Source organism: Panthera onca, chromosome A1 (genome assembly GCF_046562875.1).
Source record: "Panthera onca isolate mPanOnc1 chromosome A1, mPanOnc1 haplotype 2, whole genome shotgun sequence".
Classification (NCBI taxonomy): domain Eukaryota; kingdom Metazoa; phylum Chordata; class Mammalia; order Carnivora; family Felidae; genus Panthera; species Panthera onca.
In genome coordinates this window covers 177,908,501-177,934,235 of record NC_138339.1, presented here as the reverse complement: position 1 = coordinate 177,934,235, position 25,735 = coordinate 177,908,501, and the positions used below count along the sequence as shown (strand labels likewise).

At 36.4% G+C, this 25,735-nt stretch overlaps 1 long non-coding RNA gene across 1 annotated transcript; it reads right to left on the bottom strand.

Moving 5' to 3' along the window:
• Positions 1–265: 265 nt before the first annotated feature.
• LOC144615740 (uncharacterized) lies at positions 266–25,396 on the bottom strand. The gene is made up of 6 exons (XR_013554302.2): positions 25,311–25,396; positions 15,212–15,335; positions 6,194–6,311; positions 4,465–4,567; positions 967–1,026; positions 266–760 (listed from the first exon to the last, which is right to left on the bottom strand). It is a non-coding gene; the product is annotated as an uncharacterized LOC144615740 (long non-coding RNA).
• Between the last annotated feature and the right edge of the window lie 339 nt (positions 25,397–25,735).

Here is a 25,735-nt window from a genome sequence, read left to right as displayed (position 1 = left end):
ATAGAAAACAGTGGCCTGAATAAATGAATCAGGGTAATATTTTTATATATTACACTATTGTGTTTTCCCCTATATATTTTTTGTTCCTCATGCATCCATATGTTAGGATATTTTATGGACAACACTTCAATAAGTCACCACAGAATTTTGTAATACTGGTTAAAAAAAAAAAACAAACCTCATTTCTTTCAAAACTATAGTTTGAGTAAGTAATAGTATTAATTTGTTTTGACTTTTTACTCTATAATATTGAGTTTTTAAAGTATCTTACATTATTTCATTTAATCCTCTGTAAAACACAAGGAGCTACATGCTATGGTCATACACATTTTATAAAGCTGTACTGGGGTACTATAAAAAACCTTACACAGACCTGAAATAAGGTACCTTTCCCAGGTTACATGGATGTTAAGAAGTAGAATGAGGCTTCAGAAGTCGAATCTTTACCCCCAAGGGAAGGCCTCGGTGACGGGAGAGATTCTTATGCCCTGTATTCTTCGGATTTTTAGATTAGCCTAACTAAAGAAATAATTTTTTAAAATCTTGGAGGCCTGAAGATCCAGTGCACCTGTGCCTTTATACTGCAGCTAGCAAAGAAACTGCAAGAGTCCCAAGTTCCTCTAAGGGCACCATCAGACCAGAGTAGAAGAAATGTTAGCACGGTATGTCTAGGTAGATGGTCCAAATGCAACTTGTTGACCTCCTATCATATTCAGATGTCTCCAGCATTGAAAGTAAAGTAGTATGACTTTTTCCTGATCTGTAGAAAAGCACAGAGAATGGAGCATGTCACAACTCTGCTAAATTTCTGAGAGCTCCAGAAAAGCACAAGATCAGCCAAATCTTTACAGGTCCTCTCAGGTGGGGAAGAGAAGAGGTGGAAGTTGCAGAAGTAACTGAGAGAGCTGCCCACACCAGTGCCTGCATGGACAGAAACAAGAGGGCACAACGGAATAAACCACCAACCATAGTTTTCCATGAAGCTATTGAAGGTGAAGGTTCAGAGCTCCTCACTTGCACAAGATCCTGTAAAGACACGAAATGTATTGAAATTGCCTTATTATTTTCCAGCACTCTAATTGAAGATTAAATTGCAAAAATCTAGTGAATGGATTTAAAATGTAGAGGTCAATGAATTTTGACAAACTTATATTCTCATGTAACTAGTAATCATATCAAAATACATAACGTTCTTATCATGCCAGCAAGTTACTTGTGCCCCCAAGGCTTATGTCCCACTCAGGCAAACACCCTGCCTATTGTATTTTTTCCCCCCAGGTTGTTTTGGCAATCTTCAGTGTACACATTTTCATATAAATTTCAGAATCCCCTTATAATTTCTTCAAAAAGACTTTTATCAGGAGTCACACTCTAAATTCTGCCTCCTTTAGTATTCAGTGCCTGTTGATACTCTGTTCTCTTAGCCTTCCCACTATTGTTTTTCTGAGCAGCTTGGGGTCTCCCCCAACATGTGCATAGTTCAAGGAAGAGCTAAAGGTCTGGGGAATCTTGAATGTGGGTTTTGGGAGCTTACATTTATGACTCTCTTTTCAAATAGCATTTTCTCTTCACTTTCCCTCTGCTTTTGACCTTGAACTGTGGCCTCTGACTTCTCAGTTCATTGGGACTTCACCATTTGAGAGCTCTATTGCTGGCATGGCTTAGCAAAAAAAAAAAAAAAAAAAAAAAAAAAGCTGGATAGATCTAGTTATAGACAGTCTCTTTCTCTTCTAAGGACCATGTAATCTGTGGTTTCTAACTAGTTTCGTTCACTTTCGAGCACCTTGAGTTACATAAAAAAAATAATTTGTCTAGTAAGAAAGCATAATTGTCTTTGAAAGATGTTTTAATTTCCTATATGATACTTTGGTATTTCCAGAAGCTGAACCTATCATATCCTTTTAAAAAGTCATGGAAATAATGCATTTTAACTGCATTCTGTTAAGAGCACTGCCTCTTTCTACAGTGACTTCCACTCTACCACGCTTCGCTTATGTCGGGTCACATTAGAGTTGTTGCAAGCGTTTTAGGAGTCTGGCAATACATATAGCTTGAATTTATTGGATGTTAGGTGATTCTCAAATAGATTATTACTAGCATTCTGTAAATGGATGGCTTCCAGGAATATTCTTATTGCCCATTGCACTTTCTCAGCCATTACAATAAGTGTGTAATGCCAGAGGTTACCTAACACAAGATATATATGGGTAGTGAGTGAGAACAAGATTTGACATGTTCAAAGCCAGAAGATTTTTTCCCCTTTAATAGACTTTATTTTTGGAACAGCTTCAGATGTACAGAAAAATTGTGAAGATAGTACAGATGGCTTCCTTATACTTCACACCTCACTCACTTTATTAGCATTACATGTTAGTATGGTGAGTCAATATTGATAATTCTGGTTAGTCAAAGCTCATATTTATATTTCCTTAGTTTTTGTCTAATGTACATTTTTTGTTCCAGAATTACATCTAAGATACTAGATAACATTTAGTTAGGTCTCTTAGACTCCACCTGGAAGTGACTATTTCTATTTTCCTTGTTTTTTTGATGCTTTGAACAGTTTAATTTGTTTTCATATATTTTTAAATTTCTTCTTTGGTTGACCCAGAGGATGTTCTTTAAACTCCATGCATTTGGAGGTTTTCCAAAACCTTTCCTGTGGTTGATTTCAAGTTTCATAGCATTGTGATCTGAAAATGTGCATGGTATGATCTTGATTCTTTTATATTTATTGAGGACTGTTTTGTGACCCAGTATGTGATCTCTCTTGGAGAATGTTCCATGTACACTTGAGAAGAATGCGAATTCTGCTTTAGGATGAAAAGTTGTGAATAGATCTGTCAAGTCCATCTGGTCCACTGTTTCATTCAGGGCCATTGTTTCTTTATTGATTTTCTGCCTGGATGTTCTGTCCATTGCTGTAAGGGGAATGTGAAAGTCCCCTGCAATTACCACATTCCTACCAATAAGATTGCTTATGTTTGTGACAATTGTTTTACATATTTGGGTGCTTTCAAATTCAGTCCATAAACATCTATAATTTTTAGCCCTTCTTGATGGATAGACTCAGTAATTATGATATAATGCCCTTCTTCATCTCTTGTTACAGCCTTTAATTTAAAGCCTAGTTTGTCTGATATAAGTATGACTACTCCAGCTTTCTTTTGACTTCCAGTAGCGTGATAGATCTCCATCCCCTCACTTTCAATCTGAAGGTGTCCTCAGGTCTAAAATGGGTCTCTTAGAGACCACAAATAGATGGGTCTTGTTTTTTGTTTTTGTTTTTGTTTTTTTTATCCATTCTGATACCCTATGTCTTTTGATTGGAGCATTTAGTCCATTTACATTCAGTGTTGTTATTGAAAGACAGGGATTTAGAGTCATTGTGTTATCTGTAGGTTTCATGCTTGTAGTGATGGTCCTTGCAGAATTTCACTCACAGAGTCCCCCTTAGGATCTCCTGTAGGGTTGGTTTAGTGGTGATGAATTCCTTCAGTTTTTGTTTGGGAAAACCTTTATCTCTCCTTGTATTCTGAGTGACAGGCTGACTGGATGAAGGATTCTTGGCTGCATATTTTTCCTATTCACATTGAAAATTTCTTGCCACTCCTTTCTGGCCTGCCAAGTTTCAGTAGACAGGTCTGCTACTACCCTTAGGTGTCTACCCTTGTAGATGGTTAAGGCCCATTTATCCCTAGCTGCTTTCAGAATTCTCTTTATCCTTGTATTTTGCCAGTTTCACTATGACCCGTTGTGCAGAAGGTCGATTCAGGTTAAGTCTGAAGGGAGTTGTCTGTACCTCCTGGATTTCAATGTCTTTCCTTCCCCAGATTTGGGAAGTTCTCAGCCATCATTTCTTCAGGTATACCTTCAGCCCCTTTTTCTCTCTCTCTCTCTCTCCCTCCTCCTCCTGGAATTCCTATGATACAGATATTGTTTCATCTGATTGCATCACTTAGTTTTCTAATTCTCCCCTCATGGTCCAGAATTATTTTATCTCTATCTCAGCTTCATCTTTTTCCATAATTTTATCTTCTATTTCACCTATTCTCCCCTCTGCCTCTTCAGTCTTTGCTGTCACTGCCTCTAGTTTATTTTGCACCTCATTTACAACATTTTTTAATTCATCATGACTAATTTTTAGTTCCTTGATGTCTGCAGCAATAGATTCTCTATCTTCTATACTTTTTTCAAGCCCAGCAATTCATCTTATAACCATTATTCTAAATTATTGTTCAGTTATATTGTTTATATCTGTTTTGAGCAATCCTTTAGCATTTCTTCCTGGAACTTCTTTTGAGGAGAACTCTTCCATTTTGTCATTTTGGCTAGTTTTCTGTCCCTTATATGTTTTAAAAGCTTGTTATGTGCCCTGAACCTGTGAGCACTACTATATTAAAGAAGGGGTCATACGCTGTCTAGGGCCTGGCCCTTCAGGAGGTGTTTTGTGGAGTGTGTTACCTGCTCTCTGTTGTTGTGACTTTGGTTACTTTATCTACCTATCCATAATGATGTTTTGGACCCTCTGCTAGGTGGGCATTGATTTTTTTTCACTGAAGTAGCCCTGGAAAGGAAAACAAACAAAAAAACAGAAACACCAGCTACAAGTATACAACAAGGTGGAGGCAGTGCTGATGGAAGAAGTTTTATCCCATACAAAGAGAGAAATGACAGGATCAGGGAAAAAGATAAGAAAAGAAAACTGACCAGAAAAACTATATGGTTTAGTCCAGAGAGAGAGAGAAAGGAAAATAAAGAAGGAGGTGTAGAATATGTATCAAGAGAATAGATTATATATGTCTGCTTAAACCAACAATTAGAATAACCAGACTAGAGGAAGGAAGGAAGAGAAAAGGAAGAAGAAAAAAATTATATACATATATATGTGTGTATATGTATATGTATATATGTGTGTGTGTGTGTGTGTAAATATATATATATACACACATACATATATATATAAATATATTTTATATATATATAAAATAAGAATTTTTCGAGAATTAAATCAGGCAATGCAACAGCACTGGTCTGGAGGAGGGGCTGTCTGGTCAGCGTGTATCTGGCTCCAGTAGATACACAGTTACCAGGAGTGGAGGGGCGTGGTTTGGCGTATGTGTGTCCTGCCTCCACTGTGGTCCCCCCACCCCCGCCCCCGCCTGCCATTCCCTGAAGCCTCACCTTGATGGTGATGGGGAGAAAAATGGCAACACCCTGGTCTCTCCTCCCCGGATCAGGTGTCCCACACCACTCTGTTCAGGCAGTCCTCACAGCGCCCTGTGGGCTCTAGCGGGCCATTTCCTCCCCCCCCCCCCCCCAAGTCTCCGGTGCCTCCCTGGGGCTTCTGTGGGATTCAAATTCAGATGTATTGAAGGGTCCTGTTCCATGTGCCCTGGTTTCAGGGAAGTGCCACTCCACCCCACCAATGGAGGGGCTCCTCCCACTGCCACATGGGCATGAATGAGGCAGTTTGTCCCACTCTGCTGACTCCCAAGCTAGTGCTCAGCTGGGATTTAAACCCCAATGTCTCTGCACCCCAGGTCTGGGAAAGTGCTGCTCTGCCCCTCCAATAAATGGCCTCTGGCTGGCGGGGGCAGGCAGTCTTTGTCCTTGGAATGTTCTCCAGGGAGGGTGTTGCTTTTTCCCACTGTGGACTGCACCTCTGAGCTAGTTACTGGGCCTAGGGCTGGCTCACCCCCCACTCCCAGGTGGGTGAACTGGGCAGCCCTCCCCAGTCCAGAGAAAGACCTGAAGTTAGAGATTGGATCTTTCCCTGTCCCAGGTCCATGGATTTTTTCTTGTCCAAATACAGCCCTACACTTCTACAGCCTCTCTTTCTCTTCCCTTTGTCTCTCCACAGAAGGGGATCCCTCCCCCCCATGTCTATGGTGACTTTTTATCTTTCCCAGTTTGCATTCATGCACCTATGGCCTGCAAAGTTGTCTCTGTGGGCCCCTGAAAATGTCTCTGTCACTCTGCAGCCCAGACTCTTGGAATTCAAAGTACTTTGACCTTGACACTGCTGTGTTTGAGGGAGGAGGGAACTTCAGGTTCCCCTCATCTGCCATGTTGGATCTCCTTTCCAGTCTGAATCCTTTTGTAAGACCTTAGGAATCTCTTCCTTAAATATCTCTAGGAGAATTTCTCCTGTATTCTCTTTTACTTTCAAGGATTGTAGTTTCGGGCTTACCTTCTTCTGTATTTAGAAGCATGGTCTTTTTGAAACTCACACAAACAGTGTAGGTTCTGCAAATAACACAAAGTGATAGAAGTAGAAAATGTTGCCCTCAAAAGGATCTCTCGTGGATCTAAAAATTAACAAAAAGATAAGGCTCAAAGTAGTTACATTCTCACAGCTGTATGTTAAATTAGCATGACAGAACATCTGCTTTCTAACTTTGAGCTTTCTGCCATGTACCATGGTAAGTAAGATGAGCATCAGTTTTAAATTTTGTGCTGGGCTTTTTGTCTCTGAATTATTTGACGAGACAATATTGTAAGTGTTTTTGTGGGGAACTAAGGAGAGCCGCAAGTCACACTGGACACTTGATAGAGTTTTGTTTTTTGTTTTTAACCTAAGGATGATGATTATAAAAACCCAAATGTAATTAACGTGGTTTTTTTTTTTTTTTAATCCCTTTTAAGTGAACTCAAATTATTTACCAATGCAACATTATCTGGGACCAGTAAAGCAATTACAGGAACAAATACTTTGTTTTCAGTAAAATGAAATAGACCCAGGTGCAAGACCTATTTATATCTGTCTTCCCCCCTCTCCTTTTTCTTTCTGGAATGAGTTTCAAGGAGAAAAGAAATTTTGAAACTAGATGACTCGATTATGTAAATGAATTAATTATATATAGAACAGATTCTATTTTATGTTTTTTTTCCACTTTTCCTTATGACTAGAATTGTTTTTAGATACGTGCATTTTCCAGGGTTCTGAGAAGGTAAATGTTCCATAAATGTGCACCACTTAGAAATACAGTTCAATTAACTGTGTCCTCTATCGCTCCTCCAGGTACAATTATTTTGTAATGGGTAATACAATTTTAGTATCAGTGAGATGCATTGCTAAAAGTTTCCACGGACCTTCCACCTAATTTGAAGACACGATACTATTATGGCCTCATAAGTAGGTTATTAGGCTTAAGTTTATGCTAGAGGAAGTTTAAAAGCTGATATCCTTCCGCAGGACCACAACAATTACTGTTCTTTAAAAAAAAACAAGTGCGTTTTTCACTGTTGGCAAATATTGTTTGCACTATCACTTTTTAAATCATGATGCTTTTTTGTGTACATAGGCCTACATCCAACACAGCAGAACACTAGTGCTACCATATGGTTCGGCCGGAAATCGTTTACACCAAAACCCTCAAGGGCTTCTGAAAGTCAGGACATTTGAAAAATCCCTGTGACTCATTTCAAACATGACTGTTAAGTAGAAGAAATAGATAGACATGGATGTCTCTCTGATCTCGAATCAACAATCCATTGTTCTTTCATTATTTCCCTTTTCCTAAGTGGAAATCTCTCAGACTCCTAAAGGAAAATGTCTTTATTCTGACCACATTCAGGTGTTTTCTAAGTTTTGTTCCTTCCCTATATGCCCATTCTTTGATTTTTTTTTTTTACCACATATAAATTTATATTGTGATATCCCTCCCATGTATAAGACCTATATCCTCAGTCTATTAATAAAAATCACAGAATTTACTAAAAATCGTTTCAATCAATCAATTGCAAGCAGACTGACTGTCTTTAACATTTTCTGTGAAATAGCTGGCCACTTACTACCAGTGAGCTTTAGAGTGGTTCTCCTTTGTATCTTTGTGACCTGGCAGCTTTTTTATCTTAATTCTCAGCCCAGGGCACATGCATCCCAATGTTTATAGCAGCATTATTGACAATAGCCAAAGTTTGGAAAGAGCACAAAAGTCCATCAACTGAGAAATGGATAAAGAAGATGTGGTATATATAATACAATGGAGTATTAGCGATCAAAAAGAATGAAATCCTGGCATTTGCAACAACGTGGAGGGAACTACAGTGTATTATGCTAAGTGAAATAAGTCAGAGAAAGACAAATATGATTTCACTGCTATGTGGAATTTCAGATACAAAACAGATGAACTTAGGGGAAGGGAAGCAAAATTATAAAAAGAAGACAAACCATAGGGACTCTTAAATACAGAGAACAAACTGAGGGTTGCTGGTGGGGGTATAAAGGCTAAAGGAGTGAGGGGGAAAAAAACAACTGCAGAGTGAATAATTGGAAAAATTAAAAGAACAGTATAATTGCCAGATACTAATTTTAACTTTAAGATTTCCATATAAAAGATTCACTTAGGGGCGCCAGGGTGGCTCAGTCGGTTAAGCATCCGACTTCGGCTCAGGTCACGATCTCGCGGTCCTGAGTTCGAGCCCCGCATGGGGCTCTGGGCTGATGGCTCCGAGCCTGGAGCCTGTTTCCGATTCTGTCTCCCTCCCTCTCTGCCCCTCCCCCGTTCATGCTCTGTCTTTCTCTGTCTCAAAAGTAAACGTTAAAAAAAAAATTTTAAAGATTCACTTAAAAATGTTGATCATCTCCTGTATATGAGAAATTGTGCTTAGCATTGTTCCTGTTGCAAAGGTGACTAACTGAAAGAGAGTGCTTCCCATGCTTCCTCAGCCAGGATCAGTATTGAACGATACCATACACACAGGGCTGGCATGCCTGTGCATCCAATTGGAAAGTCAATCATGAGTTTCTAACCCTGGAAGTTACTTTTCACTGAACAGAATAAGAGAGTTAATACCAACCATCAACACACAAAAATCTCTCAGACTCCTAATGGATTACAATGATCTAGACAGCTCCTACTTGAAGCCTACCCATCGTAGAACATTTATATTTTAAAGGAGTAATAAAAACATTTAAATAAAAAAGATTGAGTACCGTATCTGTCTAGCAGGCCAGCATTTGAAAGGGATATTTTATCCACTTTTTTTTAATTTATTTTTAAGAGAGTGAACACACACATGTGAGGGAGCAGGACAGGGGCAAAGAGGAAGACAGATGATCTGAAGCTTGCTCTGCATTGACAGCAGAGAGCCCGATGCAGGGCTCAAACTCCTGAACCGTGAGGACGTGACCTGAGCCAAAGTAGGCTGCTTAACCAACTGAGCCCCCCGGGTGCCCCTGTGTGTACTTTCTCTCTCTCCCTCTCTCCCTCAAAAATAAAATTAAAAACAGAAAGCTTTAATTCAAAGTGGATACACACAGGGGCACCCGGGTGGCTCAGTTCAGCCTACTTTGGCTCAGGTCACGTCCTCACGGTTCAGGAGTTTGAGCCCTGCATCGGGCTCTCTGCTGTCAATGCAGAGCGAGCAAAGAAAGAGAATCCGAAGCAGGCTCCATACTATCAGCGCGGAGGTGGGTGCAAGGCGCAAACTCAACAATGGTGGGATCGTGATCCGAGAAGAAAGAGTGTCAGAAGCTTAACCGAGCCGCCCAGATGCCCCGAGTTTAAAGCTTTCATAAGCACCTGACGCACGTCTCTGCCCCTTTCCACAGGACTCTGCTTTCGCCATCCCCTTTGCAGGCCCCTTCTCTTCTGGACAAAGTCTAGAGAATGTTGGGAATTTAATATTTTTACTTCAATGATGATATGTACTGTGAATATACTAAAAATACACCGTTAGGGTATTTTTGACACGGGAGTGGTGGTTGTCCCCTTAGCACCATCAATGATTTATTTCTTCAAAAGCTGCCATTCCATTTCTCGGAATTCCTTTTCTGTGCTGCTCATGGCTATTTGCTGAGGAGAGGAACCAATGAGAGATTTGCAAAGTGGACGTTTAGTGGAAGTCAGGATTTTCAGTGTCACACAGGCCCCTGATGGGGCGTGTTGCCAGAGCGCTTCCTGCCGTGCAGTTTACAGGCTTCCCTGCTCTGTGTGTCTGCCTCCCTCCCTCTACTCCAGCACCTCCTCTTTTGTAGCAAGTTAGCTGCCTCCCTCCCTCTACTCCAGCACCTCCTCTTTTGTAGCAAGTTAGCAGGTTGTGGTATCTCATTGCTGGCTGCCGCCTTCCTAATCTTTAGAACTTCATTCAGCTCCTTCTGCAAGGTTGGAAACCCTGATTCCTACATGAAATTTCTCATATTATCTCATAATAATTGTAGTGGGTTTTTTTTTTTTCTCAACCAAACCCAGTCTGATACTACTTGCAGAGAAAAATGTTAGTATTTTTTACAGTACAAAAAAAAAAAAAAGCCTTTCACATTTGGAGGTGATAATGATGGCTGAGGCTTACTCAAGCCAAAAACATGAGTAATTTTCAAAAGTATGTTCAACTTTCTATGATTTTGATTTGTAATAAGGAGCAAGGTTTAAGATTTAGAGGTTTTTCTTTTTCATAAATACCTAAAATTGAGGCCCAAATGTGTTAAAAGATATAGCCAATACTGTGTTTTGTTTTGTTTTAAATTTCATACAATGGATTGAGGGGGTTTTTTTGTTTTGTTTTTAGATTTCAATATATAAAGTTTTACTCTATAAAAATTTCACATAAAATGTTTTTTACATAGGTTATAGATGCTTTCTAATATATTTCCATAGAAAATACAGAAATAAAGATAATTATAATTTCTATTAACTTTCTGTTGTAGTTCTCTATAATACATATAAATACTGTTGAATGTCCATACCTCCCATCAAACCAAAGCCAGCAAAAACATTGTTACCTCACTAAATGCTTTCAAACAAGAATTCTAATTTTAAACAAGATCGTCTCTCTTGATTTTACTGGAAGTCAATGGTACATGAAAAAATTATTACATTGCTGACTAAGATCATTCTCATCAATCAGGTTGAAGAGCAGCGTGACCAAGAGAAAGCTAAGCAAAATTTATTTCTTGATAAAATGCTAATTTCAATGTTTTCTCATGCAAATTTCCTACTCTTAAAATGTTTATGCTCACCGTGCATCATAGTATGTATGAAAATAAGATGACTTAACAACTACATTTTTTTTGAAACCTGTGCTCTTATCAAAGAAGCTGTGCCATTTTCAAAGGCCATTCCCTAATACATTATATAAAACAACCCAGTATCAAAGATTTTCTCCTTGTGACAATAACATGGGTCAAGCTAATGCTTTGAAAAGGACAATAAGGGTTGTAGACAAGCTGGCATGACTTTGGCTGCAATAACGAATCCTAAAACATTGTTAAATAAATTCCATGTGCTGCTACTCACCATGAATCCCTCTAAATAGAGTTGTCCTGAGCATTATCAAGCTCAGTATAAAATTCAGAGCATCTGTATGGAGTTAAGAGTGGAGAGCTCAAGTCTGAAACTACTTATTGTATCACCCAACAATGGTTTTTGCTGGAAGATGAATGTTTGCATCTGAAAAATCAATCAGTATATTCCTTGACATATAATTTAAAGAAAGAACATGTGTGATAAAGAATTTAGAACTATCAAAACATTTTAAGTCCAATTTTACTATTTAAAATTGTAGTAAAATTTTAAATGTTTGATGATACATAGTGCAGGAGTTAAGTTCTTAACACTGCAGGCTCCACCCGCTGTCTATGCTTTTTACAGTTGCACATTCCAGTACACGCTGATTTGCAGCTGGCTCACTAAATATCACTAAACGTATTTTTGCAGGAGAAATTGTTCAGAAACAAAATGTTTTTCAACATCAGTTTTTAAGAAAACAAGTTGTTTCATTTGTACTTTAGCTCTCAAAAGCAACTTGTTCTTAATTAGTCAAAATATTTGGTGTTCTAGCACAATTATTGCAGCAAATTCGATTAAAGTTTTAGCCTCCATAAACTGAACACTCTAAGGAATTGTTTTAGAGCAAGTTTACTATTGTTGTTAAGCATATTTTAAACTCAATGCGTTTTTGAAGGCTTGTTATGCAGTTTCATTTGTGGAAACAAAATATGTTGTTGGTACCTCATTTACTTTAACTCTTCAGTTTTTTTGTACTTTTATGTTCCTTTTCAGACCAGATGAGAGATAATTTATTATAGATGTCCTAAGTGATTTTGGCAATTTTTCTCAGGGAAATTGGAGGTGGCAAAGTTATTGTTTTAACTTCATTTCGTTGTCAACTATGTGAAGAATTTTCAGTAGGACTTTTCTTGAAACAAGTATGGTCTGAGTGGAAGCAAATGACTCTGAGATAAATATAGTTATTCTTTTTAATTTTGGGTCTAGTATAATTTCTAAACTTTTTATAAACCTAAGTTTGCATGAAAGGCTACTCATAATAAGTTGCTTAGGTAATGTAGTCTCTTTTTTATCGAAGTATAATTGATATACAATATTCTGTTTCAGGTGTACATCCTAGAGATTTGATATTTTTATACATGAGGAAACAATCCCTATGATAAGTCACCATCTGTCACCATACAAAGTTATCATAATATTATCATCTATTAACTGCTAATCTATTTTGCTAATTATTAAAATATTTTAAAGTTCGGGCTCCTGGGTGGCTCAGTCGGTTGAGCGTCTGACTTTGCTCAGGTCATGATCTAGCTGATCGTGGGTTTGAGCCCTGCATCAGGCTCCATTGCTGTGACACCTTGGAGCTGGAGCCTGCTTCGGATTATGTGTCTCCCTCTTTCTCTGCCCCTCCCCTTCTTGTACACGCGCTCTCACTCAAAAATAAACAAACAATAAAAATATATTTCAAAGTTCTTAATTGCCTTATTAGTGTTAATGACCGTCATATCCATCACTGAATATTGTACTATTTTCCTCAGAATATGCCTTTTAACTGGCAGAATTTTAAAACATGCAGCATAGAAAGTAATTTTATTTTTACTGTAAGTTCCATCTGTAATTTTAAGTATTTTGTTATTCATTCCTTGACCCTATTCCTGATGTTGTGTTACTGATGAGGTACAATGGTAGCCTGTGTGCTAACATAATCATTGATCACACACTAGTTGAGGAATGTCAGAAGTGACAAAGAAGTTGACATTTCCCTATTTTGTCTTTAAAGGGCTAAGGTTGGAGCACTAGTAAAATGACTGATTTTACTAGTGACTGCAGCCAGAAATAATATGGAGCGTTTATTCATCCATGTACACCTTTCACAAGAGATCTTAAGTGCTTGCTTTCTGTGTATGAGGTGCTAGTCTCTGCTGGACATACCGTGGTAAGCAAAACACATAGCAAAATTTGCCCTCCATTCTGGATCCGAGGAAGGAGAGGCAGGCAAAAAAAAAAAAAAAAGTAAAATAGTAAATTCATAACTTGGCCAGATAGTGATAAAGCTGTGAAGAAAGAAAAAGGAGTTTGGGAAGGCATTTACAAATCATGGTTCGGAAGACCACTGAAGAAATAACCATTGAGAGATCTCTTAGCAATGCATCATCAGGGTCTCCCCTATACCATAGTGTTGGGTTTGCTGAAGAATGTCTGCCTCTATCTTGGGGAGAATACTTAAGATGAGTCAAAAGTATTATTAGGAAACTGCACTCTAAATTCAATGAAAAATAAAATCAATGAAAATCTGTCTAGCCATTTTACAGAAGGTAGTAACAGACTATATTGATGGGATTTCATGGCTGATTCACTATGCTTTCTAACATTGTGCTTTTTACATGTCCATTTAAACAGGCATCCAGCTATTGACTTTTAAAAATGTTAAATGTTAAAAATCTATGTTAAAACATAGATTTTAACATAAAACATGTTAAAAATCTCTCTACTTAGGTAACTTTATTAATCAAAGCAAATTGCAGCCTGTCCCTTTAAACAAGAATTATTATGGTTTAAGCATTTGAGCTTTTAAGGGAATGGACTTACCATGAAGAGGTAGGTACTGAAATGGGGCATTTCCTTCTAGCCCTTTATGAGTCTGTACAGTATTAGGTGAAAACTGGAATAGCAATGCTTTGTGGGTGAGAGAGGGTTTCCAGATTTTCAAAACCATGAAAAGAGCTTTATTTCCCACACCTATTCCATCATAGAGTTCTATGCTAATCTGATCAGCTTCCACTTCTACCTGCAATCCGTCAAGAAATCCAGTATTCACTTCAAATATATACATGTGTTTAGAAATACACATGTATCTGAGTCACCATTTTCTCCCTCCTGGACTACTAAAATAATACAGTGAGTAAAGAAAGACTTATTTGCCCTATCTGGGTTGTGTTGAATTCAAGGCTGAGGTTGCAAATTTAGGAACTGCCTGGAAGAAGTAACTACTTATGACCAGTGTGTACCATGTTCTCATTGTGTTTCTCTTATTACTATTCAGTCTCTGTCTTTTGGGGTCACATGTAGAGCCAAGTCTGGACTTCACATGGTCTGATGTGTTAAGGGGGGGAAACTGCCTATGGCTTGGAGGAAACATACACCTACAGGAGAAACAAGCAGTTGATTTCAGGGGCCCACCAGGTTCTGCAGCGACAATTCTGAAGGAGGTCGGCAATCCCCTGGACAGTTTTGTGGAGCATTCAAGCCTTGTTCAATAACATGTTGAATTTTTTTAGGAAGGGAACCTAGTAGAAAAACCAGATGTTGGACTTGACATCATTCAAAAGGTAGCAACTCTGGGACTACTGGAAAGGAAATTTTTTACTTCTGCAAGCCAGAGGACTACTGAAATTGGGGCACAGACCCATTAGGCAATATTGTGCTTTTAGCATCGCTGTTAAGAGCAATCTGAGAATGTTTACAAGTTTACAGTTATTGATGGAGATAGACCACAATGATAAATAGGTATTTAAATGGGAGAATAAGGAAATGAGTATTCTATCAGTGCATCTTTAATCTCCAGCCATGAGCCTAGTTCTTTAACAATTATGTCTCAGATGAAATATCACCAGCCTTATTTTTGCTGCCCTCTTGATTAAGCTAAGAAATCACTCAATAAGTCACCTGGGTTGGATTCTTTTCTACCATTTGAACTGAATAGCTTCAATTGGTCTCTTAGAGACCCATCAGCTAAATATACTGCTGTAGTGTCCTTGCCATGGGGCAACAGAGTGTAAATTTTAAACACAATTACAGAAGTTAGATCTGGAAGAACTGGGATAATTTTGCATTTAGATACTTGAGAAATTAGGTTTGTTTTTAATTTGGTAGGTGATTAGTGGTTAAACTTATTCTAAAGAGTTGCTCGTTAAAAAAAAAAAAAAAACTATGCTGGCATTTGACTAGAGTACTCGGAAATAATAAACAATAGTTACCTCAGCTATAGATTTTCAACCAAGAATGATGAATCACGGTTTTAAAAATGGTAAAGTTAAATTTCAGTTGGTGATTAAGTAATTCTCTTCAGGCATTTATGCCAACGATCACTGTTTTAAATCCCTGAAATAGAAATATCCTTTTTAGCTTGATAAAACAGAATGCATTTCTATCTTCTATAGTTTTCAAAAGATACATGAAAGTAATAGAAATATTTCTATTTGTATTAGATAACAAAGGTATTATAAATTAATGTAGGGGTTTTTTTCCCTATGAACTTAAAAAGTTTTAAAAGCTAGACAAAAACATTCAATATTTCAAGTTTGTTTAAAGAAAGTTTACTTAGATCTCCTTTGAAGTTCAAGTATATAATTTTTTTTAATAGGACAAGATGCTATAATGTGCTTATAATAGCATTGCTTCAATTTTGTTGACAAGCCTGAGCTCACCTTTCATAAAAGAGAATTTGACTTCATGTATATATCACAACTCTAATAAAATATATAAAAGGTCCTACTTTATTTCAGTTAGAGGAAAGAAGAGATATTCCAGATAAAGAAGGGGAAAAAAAAAATCCCTGAGTATTCTAAGCTAGGCAATCTGATTTAAGGTGGCGGGGGGAGGGGAGGGAGGAGCCAGACCAAGAGTAGCAAAGCCTCTCAGAGCCTTTTTAGAGACTGTTGCTTAGTAAAACAAATAAATAAATATTACTGGAACAGCTGCAGAAGAAAGTCTGGCACAAAGGGCTCTGGTGATAATATGCTCTATTGCCTACTAAAACAGAAGGAATCACAGTAGCATAAATGTACAAAGGACGAGAGGGTAAAGCACCTATACAACAGTCAATAACGTAAAATGTCAATTCTTACTCAACCCTATTCAAACAACCATGCATGATTTCTCCCGAAATTACTACTCCGGGCTTGATGGTTTCTTCATTAGATTTCCTATTGCCACCTCTACATGGTGTTAAACCAGGGGTGAATAATGGTGGCCCTGCAGCATCATAAAGCAGAACCCCTTTGCTAACAGTCTCTAACTACAGAGCGAGAACACTGATTAGCTGTGGCATGTTACTTCGAGGGAACTCAACTGGGAAATAATTTCTCTTCCATCATCCCAGGTGATTAGAAGAAGTAAAAAGCAATGTAATTTGCAGAGTGATTTTATTATTTAAAACATACATGAAACCTAGTGTGGCCTTAAAGTTTATGGAAATATAAATACTCTTTTGGGAAGCAAACACGATAGTTTTTAAAAGGAAAACCAAGATTGATTTTGACCTTTAGCTATGAGCTAGTTCTCAAAAGCAGTATTTTTGGAATGGGAAAGAAAATAATGATACTCTTGAGTTTTAGTTTTGCTTCTGTTAAACTGTATTACAGGGGCTTTGCACAACTATGTAAAAAGTTACCCCCAAATTTCAGGATTTAAAACAACATTCTTATTACCTCATAGTTTCTGTGTGTAGGAATATGGGTACAGCTTAGCTGGGTGCCTCTGGCTCAGGGTCTTTCATGAGGTTTCAGGCAAGCTGTTGGACTGAACTTCAGGCAACTTAAGACTAGGCTGTGGCAGAATGATACTCTCTTAAGCTCATGCACATGGCTAATGGAAGGCTTTGGCTCCTTACCACCTAGGCCTCTCCATAGGCTGCCTGAGATGCATAGGCTGCATTCTTCTTGTTAAAAGTCAATAGGTCCGGTCCCCACTCAACTGGAGGCAATTACATAAGGGTGAGACTAACAGAGGGCCAAGATCTTTGGGGCCATCTTAGAGATTGCCTACAACACCTGTGTTTTGGGGGGTTTTTTTGTTGTTTTTTTTTTTGTTTTTTTTGTTTTTGTTTTTTTTGCTTTTCATGTCTACTTTTAGGAGGAAGCAAGCCTTATTCTATCTAATGGCAGGCATTGGAACAAGGTCATCTTCCTAAAATCACGATATGATGAATATAATCTTGTATTTAAGAGCACATGGCATAAAACTTAAAAACAGTCTTGAGGAATGATCATCTTAATGTTCTGTAGAAAATGACTTCTGTTAATATGAATATTTACTGTTTCAAGAAAATAATACATGTTCACATACACATACTCATGTAGGTTTTAACTTAGGTTTTAGAAGGAAATTTTATTTTCACCGCCCATTTGCCAGATTCTATTTGAACACTGGCCGTTCCTTCTCTGTGTACAGCACTTGCTAGTTTGGATGGAAAATTTTAATATGCATGAATAGGAAAATGCAACAAACTTCTTTTAAAAGTTATATGTAAATTAGAAAGGGGTTGGTATTCTGGAACTAGCTCTACAGAGATCTAATTCCACTCTCCTATCTGCCACTTCTCAGCTATGACCACAGGCAAGTTGCATAGCATCATCAGATTAGTGTCTTAGGTTAGCACCATTCAGGGTGCTGTATACACTGGATGGTTTACAAACAACAGAAATTCCTCATAGTTCTGAAGGCTGGAAGTCCTCAGAGTTCCACCATGGTCAAGTTCTGGGGAAGGCTGCCTTCCAGCTGCAGATTGCCAGTGTCTCCCTGTGCCCTCTCATGGTGGAGGGGACAAGCTAGCTCTCTGGGATCCTTTTTTATAAGGTACTGATGCCATTCATAGGATTCAGTTTTTATGACTTAATCACCTCCTAAAGACCTAACCCCAATACCATCCTAAAAAGGAGTGGGTTAGAGCATTAATTTTCTATCCTTTGTAAAATGCTGTCATTTTAAGTCAAACATGCCATTATGTAAGAATGAGGGCAATGACAAAATAGTATTCTTTCGTATGTAAGAATATTCAGAATTTTAATTTTTAGATGCTAATATTCATAGCCCTATAGCTACTAATTTAGTGTATTTGCAACATGTACCCCGACCTTAAGTAGAATCATATTTATTGCATTTCAGTTTATTGAAAGTCTGAAACATTAAAAAATTCTCTGTATACTAATTTTTTATTAAATTCCCGTTTTAAAAATATAATAAATAAAATACTATTAAAATTTTATTTCAAAGAGATATTTTCCATATGCTCAAATACATGTAATATATATCACTTGCACTGATTTTAAATGGTAAATAATGGAAAGATAGACCAACAAACTGCTTGTTTGTCATCGTAAGCATTCAGTAATTGAGTTATTTGTGATAGAATATTGAACTTGACCACACACTCAATGTTTAATTGACTTGAGAAAATATATGCAGAAAAGCTGACGAACTAACATAACAGTGAAAACTAATTATTGATAAATATTTTTTAACACATTTCATACTTTGCTAATGTATGTTTGAAAAAAAGATTTAAGGTTAAGTTATGCTGAATAATGTCTATTAGGGAGTATTAGAATCAGACACAATTTTTCATCAGCTTTTTATTAAGGCATACTGTATTAAATATTTTTGCTTCTAATTGTTTAATATCAATTTAACTTTGCCCCTTTTTATCAGAAAATCAGCTGAGAGTCCAGTGTTATTTTACAGCTCCATCATTAAATAAATCTGTAAATTTACTTAAGTAATTTTGTTATATTCAATATCAAATGTTAAGATTATTTAACTCATATTATTTTACAGCTCCATCATTAAATAAATCTGTAAATTTACTTAAGTAATTTTGTTATATTCAATATCAAATGTTAAGATTATTTAACTCATATAATGGAAATATACTCTAATGAAATAGTACAATAGATGTCTATAAAACCTTAAAGTATATTATCTGTATTCATAAATATCTATATTTTTAAAAATTACATGGATAGCCAATGGTAAATGGCAGAGAAAAATATCAAAAGATCAGAGAAATTATTTGAAGATTAAAGGATGAAGTCAGTAAATCTAAACAGAAAAAAACAAAGTGTGAGATATTATCAGTCGTTTTATCATGTGTATTTTCAATCTTAAAATTAGAGATTGGAGTATGAAACATGTTAGAAAAATACTAGCTAGAATTTACCCAAATTTAATTAATAATAAATTTAGAAATTAAGAAACAGCATGAACTTGTAGCAAGATAAATCCCTGTGCTCTAAGAAATCTAACAAGCATTTTGGGCTGAAGGAAAATGACATAAGAAAGAAGGAATGAAGCGACTGAAAGAAATAAATGTCCTTTATTAATAAATTCCAAAGATATAACTAAAATATAAAGTTATATTGTGGAGCTTATAATCTATGTAGATGTAATATTAGGGCCACCTGTTTTGATGAGTACTGTGTGTTATACATAAGTGATGAATCACTAAATTCTCCTGAAACTACTACTACACTAAATGTTAAGTAACTAGAATTTAAATAAAAATTTGAAACAAAAAAAATGAAAAAAAATCATAGCAAAACCATGGGAGAAATGGTACTTAACTGTTGCAAAGTTATTTTATATGAAGGGGCACAGTGGTAACTCTCAGTGAACTCTGACAAGTGGAGGATACCTATCGTAAGCCCTTGAGCCACTACACGTGCAGAAATGAGGTAGGGCTAAAATGCCAATAAAGGAATTAAAATGAAGTAGTAAACAACATACAATTAATCCAAAGTAAATATATATAATTTTATATGTATGTACACACACACATATAGTAGGGCAAATAGAAAATGGCAAAGTAGCAGACCTAAATGCATTTATTTAATTTTTTTAATGTTTAATTTTGAGAGAGCATGAGGGAGGGAGGAGCAGAGAGGGCGGGAGACACAGGATCCAAAGCAGGCTCCAGGCTCTGAGCTCTCAGCACAGAGCCCGATGCGGGGCTGGAACCCACCAGCCGTGAGATCATGACCTGAACCGAAGTCAGGTACTTAGCTGACTGAGCCACGCAGGTGCCCCAGACCTAAATTTAAGTATATTAAAAATAATATTAAATCGTAGACCAAACATTCCAGTTAAAAGGCAGAGATCATTAGGTAATGTTCTAAACTGAATTGTGTCCCCCCTCCCCCCAAATTCATATATTGAAGTGCTAACCATTAGTACACGAGAATATAATATTTGGATATACAATTTTCAAAGACACAGTTAAAATAAAGTTTCAAGGGTGGGTCCTAATCCATCACAACTAGTACTTAGAAAATTTGTACATGGGTGCACACAGTGGGAAGTGAGGACATAGTGAGAAGGCAGGCATCTCAAGCCAGAGTGAGCACTCAGAAGAAACCAAACCTGCCAACACCTTGATCTTTAAATTCTAGCCTCCCGAATCATGAGAAAATAAATTTAAGTCACTCAATCTGTGGAATTTCATTTTGGCAGCTCATACAAATAGAGTGTAAACGGGCAAAATTCACTTTTATGCTATCTAAAAGAGATGAGCTTTAAAACAAATTAGTATACAAATAATACAGGAATGTGAACTTGGTTAATATTTGTAAATCGATGTCCTATGAATGAGTTGAATGACAAAGAAAATACATATGATCTCAAAAGATATTTAAAAAAAAAAAAACAGGAAGATGCCTGGAAAGACATTTAGAATTGAAAAATAAGTTTACCTCCAAAGGAGGAACAGGAAATTGGGCAGTTAGTCAAGGACGACATACTGTTAGCATAGGTTTTCTTTTTTCTTTTGTTTTCCTGATGTGATAATTATTTCAGAATAAACAATATTGGAATAATACTTCTTATATACTAATGTCTGATTCTAATGGCAAGGATTCAAAGCATTTTATAGTTAGTAAAATAATATTTAAAAAATTCTTAGTACTATTTGACATGAGCTAATAGATATCTCATATAAAAAAACATTATTTCTATTAAATGTTTTGACTCCGTGATTATGTAGGAAATTTCAAATTTCAAGAATCTTATTTTTTCTTTAAATATTTGCTTTAAGTTGATGTTTTGTATGGCTTACTGTATCTCTGCTATGAAGAGATATGTGAAATAATTTAGCCATATTCGTTAATTCTAGCTTTTATAATTTTTTTCTCAATTTAATAAGTTTTAAATAGTATCTTCTAAATAGTGAATGATTTAAAAACTCATTTGCATACTGTGAAAAATATGTTGCCATCTCAAGTTACAGATAACAATTCTGTGTGCTCTACTTTAAGAAGATTTTTTTATAGGCTATACCTGCCAGCTTATGATTAAAATATTGGCCTACGCAATTGCCATGTACTATCTACGCCAAATGTTAAGACCTTACGTTGACATACCAGTTCAAATTTCCAGAGCAATTTTTGCTTTTCTGGGAGAAAAGATAGAAAAAAAACTTCAATAGATCTAGAATATGTTATTGATAAAGATGCAAATTTTTATTCAATGTTCTCCATGCCTACCAAGGTCCCCTCCTTGGGGAAGCAGGACACCTTTTCATATAGACATGCTTATCTCTTTCCTAAAGCAAATAGATCCAACCACAGCCAAAAATTCAGATTACTTGTGCTTTAAGTCATCAACTAAGGATAAAACTAGAACTCTCTACTACTTCCTATTATAAAGTTTTTTAAGAGACATGAAGTTTGGTGAGCATTGTCTAAAGAGCAGTGCTTAATTTTGAAACACAAGAGAAAGTAAGAGCTATAGATCCTCCTGCATTAGGTTAACTTTATAAATAATAACCTACGTATAAACAGCATCATTATCTTTATAATGTTTAGATACATAGATACATGTAGTGTTTAGATACAATAGTTTAGAGCCCTATTTTTCGAATGGAAATCCTGTTTCCTGTAACATCGTTACCTTTATTTACCCAAGCAGAGGCAAGTTTGGAGTACCACTAGGAAAAAATATGTAGGTACCATTTGCTTGAAACAAGTTGTATATTTAACCTAAAGTGGAAAAAATGATTCAGAAAATGTAAACTCAAAATTTTTGCTCAATTTTGTGTCTAATTTATAGGGTCTATCATAGAAGTGTGCAGTCCCATGTAGAAGGGACCTTATGTCATGTAATGTTATGCTTAGTATGCATGATCAAGTGTTGATGAATAAGCAGCATAGAGATGACACAAGAAGGAGAGAATAAGAGCAAGAGAAAGAAAGATGGATGGGCACAGGAGTCCCTTTCTCTTCTTACATGAATGTAAACTTTTATAGGTTTTTGTTAATCGAAGAATGTTCCCAACTTGGTGATAAGAGAACATACAGAAACATCATTTGATTTCTGAGGTCTCAGAACTCATGGCTAGAGCCACCAGTTGGTTTAGGATTGCTTTTTCATTGCCTTTCCCATATGTTGCTTTCAATTTCGTTATATTTAGTGGTTTAAAAAAATAATTCACCCTACTATTTTATTTTGGAATTCAGATGTAATACATACACACACCTATCAGTGATGTTATGTCGATTTTAAAGAAAGATCTGAAATGGAGTGGTGAAAGGAATATGGTCCTATATTTGAAGTGAGATATTAAAAATTAACAGGAGACATGAGATATTCTGCACAAAGACTTAATATCATGTCTAAAATTGTACAACAGAATGTTTTGCTTTAACTTAAAATATGCCTACTGATGACTGTGCTCCTATTGAAAAAAAAACATCTGAGTTGGTTAGCAAATCAAAGCATTACATTTGTAGTCAAACAGATTATCTACCTAACTCTGCCACTGGCTGGGGCATAAACATCACTTTCACAGCATTCAGTGTATTATGTAAATTGAGGGATGATGGTTCTCTTAGTACCTGAGGTGTCATGGGAAAGATAGCAATAATCATTACTTCAACAATTCACAGCATAGCATCTTGACAGCCAAATTTATGTCTTTTGATTTTATAAGCCGAGTCTCATAATTTTTTATGTATTAGTAGTTTTATTCTGTTCTGAATAAATTTGTTTTAAGGTAAATTTTGTAAGGTGACCATGAATAAGAAATGCCGACACTTTGTTTAAATGCTTTAAATATCTGTGTTTGGCCAATTATTTTCTGCGTTTACATATGTATATTTTTATTCTTTTCCTGGTAAGATCTGGATTCTTGCAAGAGCTGAATGTAGGGCAAAAGGTTATTTCCTTTTCTTTTTCTAACCATTAAACCAAGCTAAAATGTTCCATATTCCCATAAACTGTGAATCAAAACTTAAAACAAGGTTCCCTATGAGAAACCAAACACCGCATTTTTATACACAGCTGCTAAATCCTTGTCAACTCTGAGTTCCTAAGCCATTCTCCTTGTTTCACTATCATTTATAAAGGGAAAAATGAGTATATGTGCTGTTTGCTTGAATATATTTGAGAATACATTGTTGCTTGAGGGAGAGTATTTTTCATTTGTTGACATTTATTTCTTCTTCTGCCATTTTGTATTTATACCTTGTCTTCTCTTATTTTTATTGTCTCACTAATCTTTCCCCTTAGCAGATCCTTTATATTAGAAATAACCAGCTTTTTCAGAGAAGTACTTTTTATGTCCCTGTAGAACTAAATTGGCCTCAGTTGTTCATTTAGCACATCAGCTTTCTAGGGATGAATTGGAGGCCTTACAAGTGTTTCTTAACATAATGCTGATGCTTAAAAGAAATCTCCAGAAGATTTTCTGGGTAGAAACAATCATGTTTACACATTCAAATTCTTAAAAATCTTGCCAGCCATTTAATTTTAGTTTCATATACAAGCTGGATTTGTATGCCTTTGCAGTTAAGCTTTTTTTTTTTTTTTTTTTTTTACAGTTTTCCAAATCAAATCCTTCTAAGACAACACGCAAATAGTTATTCATTTATACTCTCGAATATTTGGAAAGAACTGTAGTTGTTGGAATAAGCATGGCATGGATTGAATTGAAAAAGAGATTACATATTAGTCCTTTTTTCCCCAAAATGTGTCTTATATTTGTAGGGAATATTTTTGAATACATAGATCATATTATGTAATAATATATCCATTGACACTATCTGAATACAATGTTGTAATTATGGTCTTTCTAAGGCTATGCATGTTTAGCTAACCTGTCTTCCTTGGAATCATTTCTTTTCAAGCTTGTATAAATCTTCCTGTCGTAAGCTCCCTTTTACCTTTATTCTTACCAGGGAAAGTTTCATCTCCTATAAATCCTTTTTAGAAATATGTAACAAGCAGTCATATTGGTTGGCAGTGGTAAGTTTTAAACTGAATTTCATTAAATGTTTTATCACCTTGTTCTTTAACCATTCTAATAGATTAGGTACACCAGGAGGATGAGAATGTGTTTTTGACTCTCTTTGGTTACAAGAGCCTCTTCATGCCCTCCTGGGATGGTGCTTGTTGTGGAGTTAAATGTCTTACACAACTTCTTCTAATTAGGTGACTGCTTACTATTTTCATCCTCAGTGTCATGTGTATTAGAGTCCCCTTTCATCTAGAGAATGAATACTATGAAGTCTCAGGCAGTGCAGCAACCTACACCACCCCCCCCCCTTTCTTCTTGCCCTTTTCCCTCCATTTCTACATGTTAGAATGCTTCTTAGTTACAGGTGCAGCTCAATCCCACCTTATTAAAAGTCTTTTCTGATCCATCTTATCAGGAGCAACTTTCCTATTTTCTGAATTCCACAGAACTTTGCATCTCTCTTTTTTTTTTATTTTTTTTTTTAACGTTTATTTATTTTTGAGACAGAGAGAGACAGAGCATGAACAGGGGAGGGGCAGAGAGAGAGGGGAACACAGAATCAGAAGCAGGCTCCAGGCTCTGAGCCATCAGCCCAGAGCCCGAGGCGGGGCTCAAACTCATGGACCGCGAGATCGTGACCTGAGCTGAAGTCGGACGCTCAACCGACTGAGCCCCTGCATCTCTCTCTTAGAGCGAGTATTATGCCTATTGATATTAAAACTAGTTAATAGTTATTTTCATTTAAAAATGTTCATTTTTTTTTAATCTCCTGTAACTTTTAAAAATCACCCAAAATATATTTTAAAGATGAGGAAACGGAGGTACGGAACATTGGTATATAATAGAATTTGGATTTCAACCTGGAGAGCCTAATACCAAGAGGCCAAGCTATTAACATTATGCTGAATATTTTAAAGATGTAGTGTCGTGATTCCTCTAAGTTTTAAATAACTCCTCATCTGTGTGTGTTCAAGAAATATTGTTAAATAGAATTGGACCAACTCTATGATTTGGATTGGGCTTATATGCTTCTCACATTATAGCCCATCAATAACTATACTTAAAGTACCTACCTCTTGGTTTTTTCAACATTTATCGTGTTCTCCAAAACCAAACTATATCTAATTATGCCATTAGACTGGTCTTGCTTCCTGTTTTTTTTTTTTTTTTCTTTCAGTTTGAGACAGAGCTAACGTGCGCCCGCACGTGAGCGGGGGAGGGGCAGAGAGAAAGAAAGAGAAAGCCCAAGCAGGCTCCGCACTGTCAGTGCACAGCCATGAAACCTCAAGATCATGACCTGAGCCAAAACCAAGAGTCAGAGGCTTAACTGAGCCGCCCAGGCGCACTTCCTGTTTCTGAATAATTATCATTTTCTTCATGACCTTTTATCTTTCTGAAATGAATACATCTATCTTCAACTAAATTTAGCTAAGTACATACATAAGAGCAATTTGTAGGATAAATTAACTATAAGCAAGTTGAAATAATGACAAGCTTA